Source organism: Schistocerca nitens, chromosome 4 (assembly GCF_023898315.1).
Source record: "Schistocerca nitens isolate TAMUIC-IGC-003100 chromosome 4, iqSchNite1.1, whole genome shotgun sequence".
Taxonomy (NCBI): domain Eukaryota; kingdom Metazoa; phylum Arthropoda; class Insecta; order Orthoptera; family Acrididae; genus Schistocerca; species Schistocerca nitens.
In genome coordinates this window covers 552,028,445-552,035,931 of record NC_064617.1, presented here as the reverse complement: position 1 = coordinate 552,035,931, position 7,487 = coordinate 552,028,445, and positions in this window count along the sequence as shown.

The following is a 7,487-nucleotide window of genomic DNA, read 5'->3' as shown; positions in this document are numbered from 1 at the left end:
CGTCATTTGAGTGCTACAGATTTATGATGAGTACGAAGTAGTACAAGCATTCCTGCTTTGAATTTTTGTTTTCTTTTTATTATGTTTGTGTGATGTTTGTTTCGTATCCGTGCGTGATGTGTCAGTGTAGTCAATACTTCTTTTATTTTCTGTTCAGGTGTGATTTCCTTGTCTGACAACTTAGGTAATGGTTCTATCCATTGATCGTTCTGTTTGCAATTGAACATGATCTCGTAAGGTGTGTAATTTGTATTGTAAGTATTTAAGTTATTGTGTACGTCTTCGAAAAGACTTAGGTAGGACACCCAATTAGTATGTTTCGATGAAATATAGGTCCTCATGAATCGGTTTAGTTCTCGGAAAAGTCTCTCAGTCGCGTTACATTGTGGACTAAACCTTGAAATAAATATACTTTTAATGTTATTGTCCTTCAAGAAATTTCTCCATTTGTACCCAGAGTAGTATGCTGCATTATCTGACAGATTTGCTTTAGGTTTTCCCACATGCGTCAGGTAATCACTTGAGAATCTTCGTATTGTAGCATTTGCAGTGGCGGATTTTAAAGCATAAAGTTTTACATGTCTAGAAAATATATCGTAAAAAGCTAAGATATATTTGACGCCTCCAGAGCTTGCTGGATGCGGTCCATTGATGTCAGTACACAGAATTTCCAGCGGTTTACTCGGTAAAATAGAATGTAAATCTGTTTTTGTGGATAAATTCTGAGGTTTTGATTTTTGACATATGACACATGTTTTCAGTTCCCTGTAAATTTTTCTTCTCATATTGCTAAAATAACAGTATGTGCTGAGCTTTGCCAAACACTTTTTCGTCCCATAATGACCCCAAACTAAGTGTGTGTGCCAAATCAAATTACGTTCAGACTCTTTGGGAATGCATACACACCAGTTAGTAGCATTTGGATGTCGTCGATAAAATAATACATCATTGTGTAACTTGTAATTCTTAGTCAAAAGATGATTGCGTTTTTCTACCAGTAATGTTATTGTCTTATACCAGTGAGGATTAGATTTTTGTAATTTTGCCCTGTTTCTGCACATATCAATATAATATTGGTGATACTGCTTGTCTTGCATTAAGAGAATCCTATAGTCATTTATATTTTCTAAGTCACTGTTGGTTTCATTCATACCTTGTGGAAGTCTAGACAAAGTGTCGGCAATGGTGTTGTCCTTACCTTTTATGTACTTAATTTCAAAAGAGTAGTTCTGAAGAGTAACTGCCCATCGTGATAGTCTAGGATGTACAAGTTTACAAGTTAACAAAAATGTCAGGGCCTGGTGATCGGTATAAATTACTGTATGTTTGCCAACTAAATAAGAATTGAATTTCTTGAATGCCCAGACTATGGAAAGTGTTTCTAACTCAGTAGTGAAGTATGTACACTCACATTCACTTAGAGTACGACTTGCAAAACCAATAGTTCTTATCTGTTCCTTTTCTTTATTCTTTACAACTTGAAATAAGCAACAGCCCAAGCCAGAACATGAAGCGTCACAAGTCATACAAAAATCTAAATTGAAATCTGGATGGCTCAATATGTTTGCATTCACTAAAGCATGTTTAATTGTATTAAAGTCATTCTGGCACTGTTCCGACCAGATCCAAACTTGATTCTTTGTGAGTAGATTTAGCAGATGTTTACTGTTCAAAAGTGGTTGTGGCAAAAAACGTCTGAAAAATGAACATAGCCCAAGGAATGATTTTAACTACTTTTTTGTTCGAGGGCTAGGAAAGTTTCTGATAGCATCTTATTTACTGGGATCAGGACGTATGCCCTGTGAATTAATGATATGTCCTAAATATTTTATCTCACTGCAACGAAATTTTGATTTTCTAAGATTGGCTGTGACTTCAGCTTGTGCTCATTTTTCTAAATTTCTTTGAGGTGTGTCAATGTGTTCATTCCAAGACTGTGTAGCCATAGTACATCATCTACATAGTGTGTGACAGTCTCAACTAAATCATCGCCAACCACGGTATCCAGAGCTGTAATGAATACTCCAGAACTGACATTCAGTCCAAAGGGTAGAACACAAAACTGATAGGTTGCCCCCCCCCCCCCCCCCCCCGAATATAAATGCAGTATATTTCCGAGAATCAGGAGTGATACCTACTTGCCAAAATGAATTAGCGAGATCTATTGTGAAAAATATTTTGCATCTAGAAATTTCTGTAATTGCTCTTCTAAATTTTCGGGTTTTGTGTGAACCGGTAAAATTATTTCATTTATTCCTCGTGCGTCTAGCACTAGCCTAATGTTACCATTTGGTTTTTTGACAACAAGTAGAGAACTACAGTAAGGTGAGGTGGATGGTTCAATGACCTTCCAGTCTAACATTTGTTTTAGTTCTTGCCACACAGCGGGTCGTTGAGATAACGGTACGTTATATGTCTTGTGGTAGAAGATCTTGTGAGGCTTAACTTCAATCTTGTACACATACGTGTTGATAACACCTAATCGTTTGGTAAAAACTTGTAAATATTTGGATAACACTTCCTGTAGTTTCATACATTCATGTACACTGAGAGCTGTAGCATCATTTATCTTATGATCAAGAAATGTTTTCAAGTCCATTAGCTCTGTGTCAAATGAGTGTGTTTGCATGTCTTGAATGTCATTGTCAAGTACTAACTGAACCTTGTACCCTGTACAGTGTTTGTCATGCTTTAGAGTTCACCTGTCCAAATCAAAAATAATTACACTACCTTTATCATTTAAAATACATTTACCTTTGGAGCAGTCTATAATGCAGTCCTTCTCGCTCATAATATCTAATCCTAATATGCAATTTGTCACAAGGTTTGGTACAACCAGGAATGGCCATTGTACGGTTCCATTACCTATTTTAATGTTTACAAAAACTTGCTTCTTAACCCTACATGACTTATTATCTAGAGCAGTAGTTATTTTACAGTTTTGGGCCGGAAACTCTGGCACAGGCTCCAATTCACACATCTTTTCATAGAAATTAAAAGACAAAACGCTCACAGCTGCACCTGTATCTAAGATAACAGTAGTTGGAATCCCACCTACTACACCAGTAGTAGATGCTAAAACAATTTCATTTGTGTTTGAACGACATTGTGTACTGTCTTGCAAAAGTTCATCTGATATATTCTCATTGTGGTTGTATCGTATAAATAAAACAGGTAGTTTTTGTTTAGAATTGTTAGGCAAATCAATATTTTGTTGTTCAATGGTGGTGTCAAATAACTGATCAACACTGAAGTCGCCCCCCCAAGAATTCTTCAGCCACGACCCGGGGCATAGAACTGACTGTTTCTAGTTTGTTGGATTAGCATTTGTATTAGGTACTGACACAGATTGAGGTTGTGTATCAGGTGTCACTTCTATTATATTCACATTCGGATATTGCCTGTTGTGATCTCCAAACTTTTGCGGTTGTTGTTGCAGTTGCGCATTATGACTTACCTGTCGGTCGTAAGGTATGCTCCAATTTTGTCCTGGTGGCTGCTGTGGTATGGCAGTGTTTTTTTTGTTTGTTTTTTTTTTATGAAAGTATTGATCACTACGAGTCCAGCCTTGATGCTGTCTTGGCTCGTAGTTATTATTATTTCTATTTCTGTTTGTGTTTTTGTTGCTATATTTGTATCCGTTGTTACCGTTGTTGTTGTTGTTATTACCGCGGTGCCTTTTGTATGGATTGCTGCATGAAGTGTTATTACTGTTGTAATTGTTGTTTGTACTGGAATACACGTGTTGATTTTGATTTCCGTATTGAGACGGCATGTGAGTTTCCTGTTTTTGCTGTACCGCGTATCCAACTGTCGGCGCGCCAGAATTGAGTTGGCAAGCCTCCATGTTTTGCATACCACTAGTATAAACATTGTGGCTGCAGTTTTGCCGCGCGAAGCGCTGATCCTCTAGTAACATGTCAACCGAATCTAAAGTTGTTAAAAAATAATCTGGATCGTCATCCGGAACATATAAGAGTTTTTCTTTAATGTTGAAAGGCAATTTGGCCTTCAACGCACGGAGTATGTCACGTGTTGCGACTGGTTCGTCCAAAAAATGTCCCATGTTCAAGTATTTTTCAAAATATCTGCGTAAGTTACCATTTTTACTGTTAAAAGTTTCAGATTCTAAAATTTGTCTTCTGAGTCGCTCCTGGACAGATTGCGACCAGAATTTGTTCAGAAAGGCACGCTCAAACTCACTGTACGTGGTACATACGTCAGCTTGACTGTATGCCCAGAAAGCTGCATCGCCTTGGATGTAACCGACAATATATGAAGTCTTTTTCCGGTCGCTCCAAGTGCGTGGAAATGCGTTACTAAAAGATTTAAGAAAAATCACCGGATGAATGGTTCGTTTTTCTGGGATAAAAGTCTGAAATTGCCTGTGTTTCATTAAGCTATCTTCTTCCTTTGCATTATAATATGGATTTTTTCCACTGTAATTACTGTAATGTTCAGATGGCGAGTAATTACGATAATGTTGCTGTGGTTTACCGTGATAATAGCTTGTGTTTGTGTTTGCACGACGTGGTATGTGTTGTTGTCGTGGTGTGTTTTGTTCTTGTGTGTTTGTTGTGTGCGGTATGTGTGCGTCATACTCGTATGTATATTGGTTTCTGAACTGTACATTTTGACTGATATTTTCGTTACATTCAGACTGTGGTTGATCGGTGAATTTTGCCATTGGTGCAGTGACAGACTGTACTGCGTCACTAATCACCTGTTTGTTATTAGTGATGTATTCCGCTACGGAGTCGTGCACAATTGTTGGTAAATTTTCACGTATGCATCTATCAAAATGTTTGTTTTTGTTCTCTACCCAATCATGAAATTCTTTATTAATATTTTGAAAATGAGCTGTGGCATCAGATTGTAATCTGTCAGTCAGGTGTTGTTCAACATCGTCAAATTTATTGTGCACGCCAGTAATTCGTTTTTCAAGGTTGTCATGTACTGAAGGATATGTTTGAATTTGTTCAGTTAAGAGCTTCACACGTGACATTAAGGTTTTTTACTTCTGTCTGTAAAAGTGCTACGTCACTTGTAGTCTTTTCTTGTACCGTATTAGGCTTGGAAAATTTCGTACTGAGTTCAGTCATCTGTTTGGTCAGTGTGGCGTCTATAAGTTCGACACGTTTACATAAAGTGTCATTACATGTCTTGATTGCTATGAGATCAGATTTAATTTCGTCATTTTGTGTCTTTAAGGTTGCCATATTTTCTGCGTTTTGTTTCATTAGCATTTGTAACATGTTGGCAATGATTACAGTTTGCAAGGTCACTGCCCCCGCCGCGTCATTAGACGTGACGTATTAACATGGGCTCTGACTGAGACTTTGAATTTTTGTGGTGGACGCTCTATTGTCAAAATTTCCGTTAACACTTGCGTCAATATCAGATGAATAGCCACTAACGGTTGCTGTCGTAAAGTCATTTTCTAACATTTGTCTCTCGTCCGAGTCGGATTGCGTCTGAATAGTATGTCTTTGCTGTTCCATCTTTGCGTATTGTTTTCTAGTTATGACCATGCCACACGTTAAGATATGCTTCGAGAAAATAAAGTTTGACACTGGTTTCAAAATAAAATGCAGTTGAACATGAATCGCTCGTAGCAACAATGGCTGTTTGTTAATTTAAAAATGTAAACTGAATATCGGATTATTGTTAATGGCTGCTGGCCATGTTACAACGTATCGTACAGAAGTCGGCCATATTGTACACTCGTGTATTGGTATTGTTGCAGAACTTATTGTTTAAGGAAAAGCAGTGAGAATGAAATTTATCACTGAAAACTGCTACGCGCGAAAGAAATACTACAGAATCTACTGAAGAGCTAATACACTGAATTATGCGTCTGGTCAAGCCTGCCAATGCAAAGATGCTGCGTCTTACCTTATTTTGCTGGAAGCTTCGTTGCGTCTTCCGCAAAATTTTAGAATTGGATAATATCTTCAGATTTTTGTTATTTCTCATATAATCAAGTCCAGGTCCAGAAAGTTATTTTTTCACATGAAACAAAGAGAGCAATATAACAAATGACAAAATAACAAGACCGACACGCAGTCGCCAATATGAAATAAATAAATAAATAAAATAAAATAAAATATTAATTATGGTATATGTATGATAGTGATTGGATGTAATTAATATTTGCTTATCTGGAACGTGGACGTTTAATTGTTTGGTATCAAACGCTTGACAATGGCTTTTTCGTAAATCCAATGTTATTCGTAGTTGATCGTGAAATGTGATTCAAATAATCGGACTTCGTATTTAAATCGTTTCCAAAGACTGCTGCGGTAGGTGCTGACTCAAATCTAAATCTCAATATTAGAATAATTTGCCAGCCATGTCAATACGTCGTACAGAGGTGACTGTCTACTAAACATAAAAAGTTTACACAGTTAGTTAAATCAGATATATTCAACGAATAAGCCTACAGTTAAATAATTCTACTTACTTTCATAAATATAAATTCTTTACAGAATCGAGTGCCTAGTAAGATAGCAACTCGCAGTGTTCTTATATAACATCAAATATGGCGGTGTTCCAGTTAATAAAGTGTACGTGCTTCCAGCCTCAGCTATTCTCCTCGACCTTCTTCTTCTTAATCAAACATAAGAGTGTCATAATTGTATTTTGTTTTATCAGTGGCATAGCGCTGCAGTTCTGTGCCATAGGCTTTGTTTATTTGTCAGGGATTAATTATTTAATTAAGATTTCGCGTTTCCGAGGAAACTTACGCACGGCATGCAAATGTGCCTTTATAAGCTTACAGCTGTTCGTAAAAAGAAGCAACATTTGTATGAAGCTCTTGGTAGAGCCACCACGGTTAACATAGGGTTTAATGCGTCATGTAGCTACGCTACAATTTACTTACTCGCTAGCTTAAGTCCATGAAATTTTGAAACGAACAATATAATCGAAAATGAGTCTCTAGGGTAGACCGAGGAAAGCTATCAAATATTCACTTTACAGCCCTTGTAACAAACAACTAAAAAAATTAATAAAGGTAAACTCATTATTCAAAGTACATACTGCGGCGTTCTCTTGTTGCAAAAATTGCAGCGCTACATATTATGGGGTGCGACAGGAAGGATTTTTGGTACACCATGTTCGACAGAGTATACCACAGCTTGTTATACATACAAAGTTTCTGCGATAAACCTGATTCGTGTCATATGAATCAATTTTTGGTGTTAACTGAGAAAGAAACGTCGATGTCTGCGGAGAAGGTAAAACTGTGAGTTTATTAGTTATCCTCGTTAAAAACAAAACCGTTCTACGGAAACTTTCCAGCATAAAACGGTATGTATTACAGTCCCCTTAAAAACACGTAGAAATATGTAACAGCAACTGTGCATCACACAAAACCTATGCTTACAATTTACTATTGCTATGTTGAACAGTTTTTCCCTCTTAAAATTATCTCGCAATCATAATTTCCGTTAAATAGTTCACTAGCCTCAAATTGCATTGAGTAA